Here is a 16046-nt window from a genome sequence, read left to right as displayed (position 1 = left end):
GCCACAGTTTAGAGACAGGTCAGCATCGGGTTGTTCTGTTCAATGGTCCCAACCACGACTCTACAGCCTTAATGTCCTTTCCAGTATTTGTGCTATGAACTGTACCCTGCAGTATTTGTAAAATGATGACAAAATAGAAACTAGTGTTTTGGAAAATACTTCTTAGATGGAATTTTCAAATTCTTCTGTCTTAAATCAATCTCTCTGAAACTGATTGTATTTATTTGGTTTACAAGCACTGAAATAATGATGCATTAAAAAGTTGCATTTGTTATATTTGTGTAAAGTCATATAAGATGATAAAACATAAAAGTGTTGTCAAATTTCTATCTGAACCATTTTTTTAATATGGAATTTAGAATACAAGCATACATCACCAAGATATAATCCAATTTTTATTGAGAACTATATCATGCGAAATTGTCTTATAAAGTGACGATATAAAATCTCTATCAAGCATCAATAATTTATTTAGAGGCAGGAGTTTAGCCTGATTTAGGAACACTAACACCTAAGAGTTGCTTGCAGCACTCTAACCTTGCTAATATTGTTTATGTTATTTATGATGTAATCTGGACAATTACTGCATTCAGACTGACTATGAGAAAAAGGTAATTAATAAGATAAGCTGTAAACATAATCAGATCCCTCACAGGTGAACAACAGTGGGATGTCCTTTGGTAAGCTTCACTGATTATATACCATGTCTATCATTTGTCATAGTACTTGAAAAAGAAACTTTAGAGGGTGCTGGCTTGTTGGGCCTTGGAAGCTGGAGGCTTCGGTCAGAGAGCAGGGCTCGGAGAGATAGTTAGCTGTCCATAGCATGCTCCCGAAACTTAAAAACGAGACCTATTGATAAAAGCCCCAATGCAGGACCTGTCAGGAGGTTACTGTTGATACTGCCCCCATACTGGAATGAACAGTTGAATACTAGCCCTGCTTTATCACTGTGATACACAAGGTGATACACCAGGACTCTTCAGTAGAATCTATAGACTCAGGAGACAACATTTCTATATAGCCTGCCTGCTCTAGTTTCTTTACCTCTTGATAGTAAGCTTCAGCTCGATGAGCATCTCTAGCTAGGCATCACTCCGTGCTCCATAATAAGGAGAGGCAAGCAGTTACAGGTGCTTGAGGGAGTGGCTAGTCTGAGTCGCAGCAGAGATGTCACATACCTTTTAGCTCCATCCATCTCTAATTGTGTAGTTTGGTGCTCCAACAGTGCTAGAGCTTGCTGATCTAACTTTGAACGCATTACCTCTTTGCCATTGACATAAGGCAATGTGTCTACCTGCCACAGCCTCTCCACATGACGCATGAGATTGGAGGCAGGACGAGTGACTGTGGTAAAGAGGCACAGTTGATCTCCCATAAACAGGTGAATCAAGTTTGCAGGGACCTGCAGGGCCCACCGAGGGGTGTACAGATTGATACAAGGCTTGCCGGTGGACCAGCTCTTATAGGCAGAGGAGGAAGGAGTAAAAGGGGGAAATATGAACCTATTAGTACTGAAGGGTGTACTCTACAGATGAAAGAGGTAAGCCCTATAGATGTTGATACTTTGCAGTCAGTGCCCTAATTGGGTAGCTATGCTCTGACAGACCAAGTTCATCTGCAGTGAATGCATGATGGATTCTGAACCTCTTGGCTAGATTGTGAGCAGGGGATATGTCAAAGGAGACTGATGCACCTTGAAGCCCTATGATGTCATGTGGGACTGTTCTTCATGCGAGGGTTTCTGGGTCTTTCTCCAGTCCCAGGTGCTGAACAGCAGGTGAAAGGATCAGGGTCTGTTGTGAACCATCATCCAGTACTACATTATCCTCCAGTGACTGATCACCACCATGCAGATTAACTTTGACCACCTTTAACATGACATAACAGATAAGTTCTATCTGTTTCAGTTTGAAGTATGCCTTGGATAAGGCAGTACTCTACAAATCCAGCACAATAGTTTACAGGGAGCCTACTGAGAAGCCTATCCACACGTGAGCCACATTTTAGCTCATAACCATTTTCACCCTCTAAAGAATGGAGCATCCTAACTAAAGCGTGCACTGATAAAGCAAAGCTATCAAAACCCTATGCATCAGCTATCCTAACAGGGGGAGCATTCATGATAGCACCTAATTCACTCTGAACAAGTTGATGTGGCTGCCCGTGTTTATCTTGGAGAGCCTGCATAGCTGTGGTGTATGGATTAGGATCATGCATTAGGATTTTGCTAGTTACAATCCTGTATGCACTTGGCAGCTTTAAGTGATCCAATATCACTTGATATTTAAATGGCTCTGTCAGAGGAAAGTGAGCACCCATAAGAGCACCCATAAGGTTGTCTAAACCAATTTTCAGTAAGGAGAAGTCAGATTCCTTACCACTGGCAAAGCTTGGCAGGGAGGGCTTGGGTATCCCAAAGGATGTAGCAATAAACAAATCCATTAGTTTGGTACTGGGCATTGTTGTCAGCCCTTGGCTAGGCTCTGATGGGCTTAACTCTAAGGTCAGGAAAAGTGGCTGAGGTTGAGGATAAAGGGTTGTCTGAGCAGGGATTGGAGGTCATACCTGCGGCTCAAGGGGTAGCTGTAGGGTTTGTTAGAGGAGGAGCCCATGGTGAAGGCATGTGGGGGTTGGTACTGCCAGTAGGCTGGAAACCAACAGCAGGTTTGGGCTTCAGATGCTGAGTTCTGTCTGCACTGGTGCACTGAGGAGATTGTTGGATTGGCAGACAGTGGCTGTTGTACTGTAGTTGATCATAGTAGATTAATGGGAGTCGTCTTACAGCTTTTGGCAGGAATTTCAGAGTTCAGAGGCTGAATATGGTGAATTGGTAATGTTGCTGCTTGAATCTCCTTGGGTGTGGAGTGCTGCGGGTAAGCATGGCTGTGCAACATTGTGTCTAGGACTATTCCACCATTTTTAGGTGTAGGGGTGCAGCTATTTAAGGGTTGGGGAGGAAGAGACTCGGAAACCTCCTTCACGTAGGCTACAGTGAGACGTGCCTTCTCCAGTTCTATCTCTTTCTCCTTCAATCGTCTCTGAAGGACTAATTGTTTAGTAAAGAACTCTTTGTTCCTATGAGCTGCGTGAACTTCATCTAGATAATGACTGTCTTTCCTTTTCTCTAATCAGTTCCTCTCTCTGATGTAGAGCTTTGCAGGCTTGATCATCTAGCAACTGACACTGTTTCTGCATTATACATTCTTCCGTGAACTGGCACTGTAACTCCGCCAGCTCAAGGTGTTTAATAGGCTCATCTAATTCGGTTGCTTGGACGTCACTTAGCACATCTGCTATGGAGCGACTACGAGTGGAATTTGCACTAACCTGCGACATTGGTTTAGTGCATCGGGACCCAAGACCAGTTCTAACTGAAAAGGAGACGCTTTGTGAAAGATGTGATAGTGTAGTGAGTTGTGTGTGATACTCAACGTCATAACCATCGAGGTAGGCTGGTGGATGTCTCTCCCAATGGATCTGTGACTGCGCTGAATGTACGACAGCACTTTCATGTTCAGTATCCATAGCCTCCACAGTCGCCACTAATCTGGCTCGAAGGACCATTAAAATTCTAGGGTGTGCCGGCTTGGTGGGCTGGAGGCTCTGGTCAGAGAGCAGGGTTCAGAGAGATAGTTAGCCAGCTGAAGTTTATTATACCATTTACCATTTGATTACAAATAATCAAAGATCATCAGCTCATGGCATCTGTCTATAATTGTGTAGTTTGGTGCTCCAACAGTGCTAGAGCTTGCTGATCTAACTTTGAACGCATTACCTCTTTGCCGTTGACATAAGGCAATATGATTCTGAACCTCTTGGCTGGATTGTGAGTGGGGGATATGTCAGAGGAGACTGATATGCCTTGAAGCCCTATGATATCATGTCTTACTATTCTTAATGCAAGGGTTTCTGGGTCTTTCTCCAGACCCAGGTGCTGAACAGCAGGTGAAAGGATCAGGATCTGTTCTGTACTGCATTAAATCAAGTACTCCAGTACTGCATTATCCTCCAGTGACTGATTAAATTATTAAATGTTAGATCCCTAAAATTTAAAGCACTCAGGATAAAAGAAATCCTCACAGATCATAGATTTAATGTACTCTGTTTAACAGAAACCTGGATCAAGCCATATGAGTACATAGCTGTTAAATGAGACGTGTCCTTCTGGCTACAGCTATGTACACCACCCTCGTCTTTCTGGCCATGGAGGCAGCCTTGCAGTTATTCTATACTGACACATTAGGCATAAACCAGAAAGCTGGTTTTGATTTTGAGTCCTTTAAAATTACTTGTACTAGCATAAACTAGCTATAAGCTATAAGAAGCCCACCCAGCCTCTTCCACTAATTAGTTTCTACAGGCCACCAAGACCCTATTCAGAAGTTATTAATGAGTTTGCACACACTCTGGTGGACATACGCTTGATTTAGTATTGACATACATTGTAAATATAAGGAACATAGTCATACTACCCCAGTCTGATGCCATCTCAGACCATTCCCAGACTTATCATTTGTCACTTGGATACCCCTTGGACGCTTAGAATCAGTAATTCACTGCACACTCAATGATGTTGCTCCACTTAAGAATAAAAAATTAGGGGCAAAAAATTAGTACCTGGGTATAATGATCACATTCACAATTTCAAACAGAACACTCAAAAGTTAGAACATAAATGGCACCTCCTTGAACAATGGCTACATACCTAAATCCTTCAAATTAGAAGTAATCAGACCACTTCAAAAAATCTAACCTCGATGTAAGCTGTCAAACTACAGGCCGGCCTCAAACCTTCCGTTTATTTTCAAGATCCTAGAAAAAGCTGTAGCTCAGCAGCTAAGCTCATACCTGAATCAGAACCTGATACATTAAGTCTTTCAGTCAGGGCATAGTGCAGAAACAGCACTGATTAAAGTATTTAAGGACCTGTTGTTGGCTTCTAACCAGGGTTATGTTTCTTTGCTTATATTGCTTGATTTGAGTGCAGCATTTGACACTGTAGATCAGAACATTTTTATATCTATCAATCAATCAGTGAATAAAAAGCAATAAATCATTTTGATGGAAGGTGTATTCCAGTCATGGAGGGGAGGGGATTTGGTGGGGTCCTTACATCATTTTGTCAGAATGTGTATTCCAGCCATGGTGGGGGCCTTACATTATTTTATCAGAATGGTGTATCCCAACCCATGTTAGGGAGGGGTTAGGGGCTTTGTTTGGGAGAAAAAAGGCAGGAAAATGTGAATTCTTTATATATTTTTTGTCAGAATGTGTATTCCAATATGGGTAGGGGAAGGAGTTGAGAGGAGGTGTGTCTTTCTGAGAGAATCAGCCAATGGGAGGGGACTGTGTGAGTGGTGAGTGAGAGAGAGACAGACTTGAGAATGTACACATGTTTGGGTATCAGTATGTGTCAGAGTGACCGGGGGAATGGAACAGAGTGGAACGGAGATTAAAGACTGGTATTCATTCATATTGGGTGGAGTGGATGATTGACAGCTGTCAATCAATCAGTGAAAAACAAGCAATAAATCATTTTGACAGAAGGTGTATACTATTCTCTCGCTCTCTCACAGTCACCTCAATCTGCTTTGGTGAAGAAATTGCTGAAATTTCATAAATACCCTCCCTAATCTTCATTCTACTCTGATAGTATTAGTCTTCTGTGGGTGTGATTTCATCTTCATGCCACTGACATATATATGCAAATGTGTACATATAATAATAAATAGCCTAGGATTGTGTTAGATAGTGATGATAAGTGTCATCTTGACAAGTGATTACAAGATATCATATATGTAGTTTTTTTTATTTTTCTTACAAACCTCAAATTTTTATTACATAAAAACCAGGCATAGTGCTTAATAATTATGAATGAGTGAGGAATATTCTTAGAAAGCCCATGTGTAGTCATGTTTACTCTGCAGCACTGTAAGAGATGACACTGCAGGAGGTGGATACTGCAGGCTGCTATAGTGAGACTTTATTGAACATCCAGTTTGATGGGTTTGACTGCCCCCATGTGGCAAAGTCAGGACCTTACCAGCCAAGTAGGTTTTTTTTTTAAAATTAATTTATTGCTAATTGTTTTTGGACCTATATTCAGAAAGCAATATACATGCTGTAACTATGGATGGAACCTGAGATATGACTTAATAACTGTGTTTTAGATATTACAGGATATGTATCAAATGTCATCAAAATTACTGTGACTACTCACTGGATTTCTCTCATGTTTGTATTATATCAAAGTTAATATACTGTTTAAATTAGGTGTCTTACCACTGATATATCTATATCTTTCATATCTATATATCATATAAACTTTGATACCACTTAAATTTGCATTATATTCTGTTTTCCTTTTTGCTATGCCATGTTACATTAGCACAATGTAAGATACAAAGGACACCTTGTATTATCATCTTACCAATCAATTTGCTAATTAATAATAATCATGCCCAAGGGCAAGCCGAAACCCATGAAATGTATCTGCACTATGCTCATGTGTGAGGCCCTTTGAACCTTCATTTATAAAAACATAATGTCTGTAAATTTTGCATACAGAGTGTAAAGTTTTGTATAGAGACAAACATTTCCAACAAATAACAAACCAGGATCCTTCTTTCATTTGCATACAATTAATTAAAGATGAATTAAACATTAAATTAGATGATGAACTAGGCATCTGCTCTTGAAATACCCCCATACTCTGTCCTTAGTTTTAGTTCCTGCTGCCCTGGAGCAGCTGCGGGGGGTTAAGTACTTCACGAAGCTTGATCTACACCTCATCAGGATTAGGGAGGGAAAATGGCCTCATCTTGGTAGCCTCTGTGTTTTAGTTCATTACTTACATCGATAAGATCTTGAGCTATTCACCTTCACTGGACCAGCATGTACATGACATATGCCAAGTCCTATATACTCTCCTACATGATGGCCTCCATTGCAAGTTGGAGAAGTACGAATTTCACCTCTGTGAGACGAATTTCCTTGGTTACGTCAAGGAGGCCTACATACAAATGCAAGCTGGTAAGGTGGAGGCAGTCACTGAGTGGCCCAGACCCCAGATGCGTGACAAACTGCAGTAAACATTGTTACATGAACAAAGTTTGAAAATTTTGGTACCAATTTTCATTACAGAAGTACTGTGTTTTTCATCACTACTAGTCCAGGGAATCAATTTTTTGCGTGATTTCCAACTTCTTGTCAGGCTGTGGGTCATACATATGACTACAATCACAAGGTGGACCAACATACCCTCAACAAATGTAGAACACCCAGAAAAGCCTCTTTGATAGCACACACCTGAACGCGGTTTAATGTTGTGTGTCTGTGTGTATTTAAACCACTCTTGGTGTGTGCATCATCGTTGGTCATTGTTTATGTTGCTGTAGTTAATGTTCACGTTGTTCATGCTAGTTATATGCGAGTTCATGTTCACCGTTCATGTTATGTGTGAGTGCCATCGTTGTATGCGTTGCATGTCATTAAAAGTCTGTTTCTGTTGAAGGATTCTGTACGTCCTGCTACGCGCCCTGCAGCACTCGGGCCACTACACCATGAAATTGCTTTGGACACAGTGAAGATCTGATAGTAAATATTACAACAGGGTCAGGTCATGACAGCTTAGGAAAGTTTATTAATGAATGTTAATTACACAGTTCTGTAAAATATGGATGAAATTAAATCAAACATTTAAATAATTCACTTTTATTTTTATGTAGCTAAACATTTTTATCATACCATCTTACGACAATGACAGCAGTTAATCATAAAAACAATATTTCTGCTTGAATTAGCTTGACACTTCTGCTTGAATTAGTGAAAAGAGAGGGAACTTGGAAATGGGTGCGAGGGAACTTGGATGGTACACTGACCATTGGGTAAGAGATCACGGAATTGAGTCAGATCAGTGTGGAAGTACTTCATTACTTTAAGAAACACAGGTGACCCTTTTCTTTCAGATACTGGAGAAGTGAGGAACGAAATAGTCATGTAGTTGAAGAGGACCTGGCTGTTACTTGCTATGGGTCTGATTTTGTAGGGAACTGGGTTTGGATCTGTGAGAATAGAATTTTAAACTGAGTCTGTATCTGCACCAAACAGGATTAAAGCATATATCTGCACTCTGTTAATATGCTTCTGTCTTCAGGTTTGAAGCTAGTATATGAGAGAATTGTGGAGGTGGCATCACAAGATGATTATATATATAACTATCGTCAGCAGGATTATACTTTTCAAAACTCAATCTGATTATAATCGGCGACCAGTTTGATCGTTGGTCATGCTGGTCAACTATCTTGTTCTTATCTTAAGTGTGACGTTTATACCTATATGCATACAAAATGTAAATTGACATAAATGACCCATCACCCATTCCACTTCCCTCCCATTGGCTGATTCTCTAAGAAGTTACACCTCCTCACAAGTCCTCCCCCCTACCATGCAGGAAAAAACTTTCTGACAGGGTCAGAAATACACTAGGCCAGAAATATCACATTTTGTCACCTTTTTTTTTTTTTACCCAACCACCCGGTCTGACCAGTCCTGTATAGTGTGTACCCCCGGTGTATGAGTAGGAATCATCGAATGAATTCTTTAATAGCAAAATATTAATACTATCAAATAATGTCAACAATCACCATATGTCCGTACGCAACTAAAAAAGTGATACGCTGCTATGGAAAGAATCAAGAAAATGGCATGGCGTGATTCAATTATCAAAAGATAATCGTAATGCGGGGTACATTTTTGATGCGGAAAAAGGCAAAGTAACGCTTTTCACGATCTCAGGGCTGGATGAGACCCATTGGACACGAGCTACAGAACAAGTGATGTTTGATCACTATGACTGGAAAGAGTTCTGAAGATGGCGCACAGAGTTTGACTACGTTAATGAAAAAGAGCTATGGGGTTCCGAGGGTGTTAGCGAACATGAATGGAAAAGCCAGAGACCTCCATACGGCACGTACAACGTTGTGGCGAAGATGATCTCCAAGAGTGAGGTAGACATTTGTTTCTCAGTGATTCATGGCCATAAACGTCATGAACCTAGAGCGGATATCGGGAGAGATTCAGTAATGAACTTTGGATGTGGCGACTTGTTACAGCTACAAAAGTATTTCAGCCTTATCGATATGTTATTTAAACAGTTGAAACATGTTTTGTTTAATGATTCTTTAAAAGTGAGGCTCTCTGATAAGTTTGAAGCGGACATTCGATACCCATACATAGAAGGTAGTGTCACGTGTCAAATTGAAACCGAGCCCGTTGTTGCTGCCGTGAGCAATAACCCCACCCCCACCCTGCACACCCCACCCATCTAATATAAATAGGGGGGCATGGACTCCCCGAAACATTACAGCTTGAAACGATGAGTCTAGAAACAGGTCTCATATTCTATACTCAAACAATGAACTCATATGACGATGAAACGGCACTTACAGGTGTGAATGACAATGAGAGCAGACCCTCTGAAACAAGCTTTTGTGAAAACATGAATAACAATGAAACTGATGGCTGCATCAACGCACCAGTGCTGGTGGTCGTTTGAGCTGTGATCGGGAATCTGATGTATAGAATTATTGATGAAGATATGAGAGAAAACTGTTATGGTTGTGCTATTGACCATCCTAGTCAGCATCAGCACACATGCCTGTACGATCCGGATGAATCCTATTTCAGCCTCAACGCACCTAAGATGATATAAAAAACTGTTCAAGCCGTGGTTCATACACACTCCAGCCAGAGCTTTGAAGCTGTGCGGCATTCAGATACCTCCATCCTCTAGCAAGATTCAGGCTATCACTGAGGTAGTGGTAACCGACTTGCAGGAGGAACAGAACATCAATTCCGCTCTCAAAGACTTCATAGAAAAAAACGATAGCGTGTGCAGGGAGCAGGTACACGACGACATCATGGACTACTGGAATCTGTACGAAAGCCTGAACCCTGGTGATCAGGTCATATGGGAAAACTCTTCGACACCTGCACCGGTCCTTCACCTGAAAAAAAAAGAGTGCTGAGGACGGAGTTGATCACGCTGTTCTGTAAAACCCTTGAAAATAGAGTCAGAAAAGTAAACATTACCGATAAGATCAAATCTGTATATAATTTCGAAAAGCTGATGTGTGTAGTACGTGAGTCTAACAGTCAGTGGAGTTCTCTAGTATCAGAAGCCAATAATACATGTTGTTTGAAAACCCCGATGAATGTAAAAACAGGCATCTAATATGTATATTCACCTATGTAATAGATGTATGTGTTTTGAAACTAAGTAACGATGAAAAGGTTGATGTATATAAAACCTTTGATTGCATGCTTTCATTTTTAGTTAAACGTAATGTAAACATAACCTCTTTTGCTGATAAGATGCTAATAAAACCATAATCCATTCTTGCACTCACTTCATTGTGTTTCAATCATTTTGCCATGACAATGTCTGCTGAAAAATATTTACTATACTCCTTCAAACCTCGGATCCTATGGAGGGGTTGAGAGTCTGCAAAGGTCTGTGGTGGATGAAATCAGTAAAAGGGTTGATGATAAGGAAATCAAAAACTGGTTAGTAGCTCAGGATGCGTACACACTACATAAATCAATCTCTGTGAAGTTTAAAAGAAACAGAGTCATTGTAAAAAACACAGATGAGCAATGGCAGGCCGATTTGGTGGACATGACCAACATAGCGGAACATAACAGGAACATGAAATTTATGCTAACGTGTATAGGTATCCTTTCCAAGTATGCTTGGGTACGTGTGATGACAAACAAGACAAGTGCCGAGGTTACCAAAGCCTTTGTTTCATTTCTAAAAGAAGGCAGAGTTCCTATAAAACTTCAGACTGATGAAGGGAAAGAATTTTTTAATAACAGCTTCAAAACATTAATGAAAAAACATAACGTCAATCACTTTGCTACCAGGACAGGACAAAAAGCACGGTTCAACAGGACGTTGAAAACCAGAATGTAGAAATACTTCACAGCTGTCAATATGAGAAAATACATCGATGTAGTACAGGACTTGGTTCATGCTTAAAACAACAGCTATCACAGCAGCATTAAAATAAAACCCATTGAAGTGAACGAAGGAAATTCCTTCAAGGTGTTTAAAACCTTGTATGGGTTGTTTCAACTGAAAAAGGTGGAAAAACTAAGATTGAAGTTTAGAGTCCGTGACACCGTCAGAATTTCACGATTAAAAAGACAGTTTGAGAAAGGGTACGAGCAGAACATTACGGATGAATATTTTACCATTTCTGAATGTCTAAGGAGAGACCCTCCTCTATATAAATTATGGGATTTTGATGGGGAAAATATAGATGGGACCTTTTATGAACAGGAGCTGCAGAAGATTATAGTGGGAAAAGACAAAGCCTTTAAAAAAGAAAAGATTCTATCTGAAAAAAACTAGGAACCAAAAAAATATGTGCTTGATCAAGTGGGTTGGGTGACCCGATAAATTTAACTCCTGGATTCTGGCCGAGGACGTCCTTAACATTGAGAAAGGTTAAAAGGAGGTGCTAAATCAAAATGAAATTATAATCTGATCACTATGGAGGAGAGCGGATTCTAAGTGATTCTACCGTGCAACACCTCCAAAGACATTTACCCCGATAAGATTTCATGCTACACAACCTAATTTTTGAAGCCTATAGAGTTGGTGGGAGGATGGGAGGTCACACTCACCGAGGTGCAATACCCACACACATGGTACTCGCTGAAGGAGTTGGACACGGAAAAGTGTCTTTTTTGTTAAACTCTCTGCAGAAGGAGAAAATGGTGTGGTATTTACATTTTATTTACAGAGCATCTGGTTAAGGAAATAAATAAGGAGATAAAAAGTTTAGATCTTGATATAAAAATAGAATATCAACCTGTGAAAAAAAAAATTCGTCTGATGACTAACAAACCCTATTCGCTATGGACTCAAGGAAACCTTTCACACATTCTGGGGCTGGATCATAAACCACTCACACGTGAGGAGCCAGAGGCACCGTTCCCCGCCGACATTCATGTGCGGTTTTACACCATGTTCATGTATACGGATATTATACAATATCAGAGAGTAGGGGACAGTTTTGTTCCTTTGCTGAGATGTGTACATATAACTGGGGAGAACAACGAAATCATCACTTTAATGTATGACAAGCCACACTACGTACCTGTTAGCAAATCTCTCATAAACAATATTACCATCGAGGTGAAATCTGATCAAAACATTCATATACCCTTTCTGTACGGGAAATTTGTGGCAAAGCTTTGCTTTATTTATTTGATTAAATAAATAATCATTTTAAAAAAATGATTGGCGCAAGTTACGTGAATCCTCAGGGCTATGTGGACTACTACAAGCACCAGGCGGGGAATGGACTTACCGGATTTGCAGGAACCCCGATGATGTATGGTTCCGGTCTCGGTGGTATATCCAAAGTGCTATAAAGGATGGCTGTATCATTATTAAAAGAGGTATCTCTATAGCAAAACCTCATTTAAAATCTGCCACAAAAGGGATTGTAAGTGATATGGTAAGTAACATCGTCACGCGTAAAACGAATGTGCAAGAGGGGTCAGGACTAGCAGCTATCGCTTACAAGAATGCTAAATGTCCTCCAGGAAAGCGTGCTGTATCCATAAATAAAAAATGCAACATCACCAAGAGTAAGGTCAGTGTGAAAAAGAACAGACAAAGAAGCAACAAGCATTCTTCATCCACTTCCTCTTACAAATGAAGAAGACAGAATATATTCTGTCGACCAAGTGCACCAAGTCGGAACTAAACATTTTCACATTACCTTATACCCAAACGAGTATCGAAAAGTACATAAACGTCGAAATCCCACCGCTTTCAACCATTACCGACAATTCTCCAAACAAATTTTATGTGGCAGGCAATGGTGATGATTATCTGGACTTGAATAACACTGTTTTGCACCTAAGATGTAAAATCACAAACCTCGACGGGAGTAACATTGCTAAGGTTGGCGTGGTAAACTATCCTATAGCGTCTCTATTTTCACAAGTTGATGTTATGTTGGGTGACTGTCTCATCAGCCAAGTGAGTAACACGTACCCCTACAGAGCCATCATCGAATGTCTTTTGAACTATAGTAGTGACACCCTGGAAACACAGTTTTCTGCCAGATTGTTTTACAAAGACATGTCAGGGCAAATGGAGGCGATGGACATGACAGGGCGTAACCCCAGACTCAGGGCCAGAGCCACTTTCAGCGCCGAAAGTAAAACCTTTGACTTGAACGGTCACATACACTCTGACATATTTTTTCAGGATAAACCTTTACTGAATGGCGTTGATATGAAAATTAAAATGCTGCGGAATGAAGATGAATTTTGTCTAATGAAAGAAGGAGCTGGGGATTATGTTCTAAAAATACTCACGGCTTCCCTGTTTATGAAAAAAGTAACCATTTCACCAGCTGTCAAATTAGGTTATGCACAAGGCATTTTAAGCACAACTGCCATATACCCCATCGACAGAGTTTGCATGAAAACCTTCAGTTTGCCATCTGGGAGTCATGTGTGCACCCAAGAAAACCTCTTCCTCTGACCGCTCCCTAAAACTTTCATTATCAGGATGGTTGACAATGAGGCTTACAGCGGAGCCTACCATAAAAACCCTTTTAATTTTAGACACTACAACACAGAGTTTATCGCTCTCTATGTCGATGGAACACAGCATCTTGCAAAACCGTATCAACCCAATTTTCAGTCCGGGAACGTATTCATAAATTCTAGCTTAAGGAAAACAACTTAAAGATCAGGCTATGTCCATCAATTGGCAAGAATATGCTGCTGGATATACCCTTATAGCTTTTAATCTATCCCCAGATGATGATTGCGGGCAGCATTTGTCATTAATAAAGTTGGGTAATATGAGACTGGAACTCAGATTTAAAGACCCGCTCCAGAGGATCATAAATCTCATTATCTATGCCAATTCTGATAGTATTTTGGAAATTAACAATTGCTGCAACATGCTCATCGATTATCAATAAAGTAAATAACATGAACACCAGAGAATTCACGAATGTAATGAGAAGCTGTCGTGATCTGGAGAGGATCTTTTGCTATGTGGTTCCATGTGACCAGCTGCCTAGGGTTAAGCTGAGATGATTCCCTGCTCTGTACATAGTGAACACTCACACTAGTCACATGCCTGGGGAACACTGGTTAGTCCTGCATCTCAACAACAAAACCTCAGGAGAATGTTTCGATTCGTACAGAAACCCAACAAACTACGAACTATTCCCTCATTTTATTTATTCATTTATGAAAAAGAACTGTAAACAAATAAAACATAACTCTAAACAAGTTCAGAGTTTTGATTCTGTTTGTTGTGGGCAACATTGTGTATTTTTTGTGTCAAAGGGCTAAATGACGATCTTTTAATCAGATTATATCGATGTATACCGATGATTTAAAACGAAACGATAAAGCGTTATTATCTTATGTGAAAAACATGTATCCTAGAATAAATATGAACTGTACCTTTAATTGCATGCAACGTGCTAATACTTGTGAAAAGTTTAATTTACGGATGTAATGTGTATGTGTGAAATAACAGACTCGTGATGAGTAAATTGTCTTTTGTAATTACATTTATTATTTAATACAGATTTTCGTTATAATAATATTAATTGTGTTTTTGTATTTAATCAAATTTCAACCAAGTGGAAAGCGGAAACAGAAGGTCTGAGAATTGAAGAAGAATCTTCGCTATCGAATGACGAGGGAGTAGCAGGTGAAACAACCGGTGAATACAATGATCTTGATGTTTTAATGTCTGTTTTCAACGAACAACATCATTAGGAATGGTTGAATACGGATTATTTAATTTGGCTACGGAATGGAGTATTTCGTACCACCCTAAAGGTCGTCGGTCATCAGATATCTTTTGGGTCGTGGTTAAGTTTTTAATCAACTCCAACATGTGCGATCCTTTAACGGTTATTGCTTTGAAAATAAACTCTCCTTCATCCTGCCACGATGCTACATCACCGGATTTTGCAATTTTGTCCATGATGTAGGAAGCATTTATTTTAGCTCTCGTAGGGACATTACCTATATCCTCTTTAGCGATTTCATGCTCAACCATTCGACCGGCTTCTTCGTTTACCTCAGTCACCGGCTTATTTTCACGTTCAACGGGCAGGGTTAGGGTCACTCGAGCCATCTCTTCTTCTCCGCTTTTAACTATATTTAAAAAGCTTTGCAACACTGATGCATAAAGTTTAGCCTTTTCATAAGGGTCCAAGTTAGTCTAGTTTAAAATGTGTCGCATCACTTTGTCTAGGTCGTTTTTCACGGTCTGTCTTAAATTTGTTTTATCGAAAACGGTGTTTCTAAGTTTTTCCATCTGATGATGCGGTAGCAAATACATCTTCTCTGCTTATCCATTTTAATCTTTTCGCGATGCTATCAAACTGCTAATAAAGGGTACGGCTACGCTAAGCAAGGATAAGAGGAAACATCCGGACTGATTAATAGCTTTTCTCTTTGTATCTATAGACATTCTTTGATTAGCAAACAGTTTTATCCACTTTTTATGTCTTTTCAAAAGCCGATACTGACGAGCCGTCAGAGGGATGTTACCACGGAGTAGATTAAAAGCCAATACGGAAATGGAAAGTATGAGATCCGCCGACACCTTGCTTAATATAACCTTCCTCTGCCGGGGGGGTGGGGGTTTGGGGGGGGTGACTTATAAAGGGTATTCAGCATCGTTAGATTTGACTTTAGTGATGTAGACATTTTTATTTATTTATTTTCCAATATTTTAAAGCTTTTTTTTCTTAGAAACATACACCGCAGGGGTCTCCCAGGATAATGTGCTTGACCTAAGATGACGGTCTTCTGACATCTGAGCTTTCAAGTCTACAAATAAATACCCGTAAGGTCTAGAGGTGGCATCTTGAAAACATTCCACAAAATATTTGGCATTTCCCGGATACATCTGACGAGCCAATACGCTAACCTGTGACTGGTCTCTGGGGCTCTTAAATAAAATAATGTAGTTTGCA

The sequence above is a fragment of the Electrophorus electricus genome, chromosome 1 (genome assembly GCF_013358815.1).
Source record: "Electrophorus electricus isolate fEleEle1 chromosome 1, fEleEle1.pri, whole genome shotgun sequence".
NCBI lineage: Eukaryota > Metazoa > Chordata > Actinopteri > Gymnotiformes > Gymnotidae > Electrophorus > Electrophorus electricus.
This window is presented reverse-complemented; position numbering follows the sequence as displayed.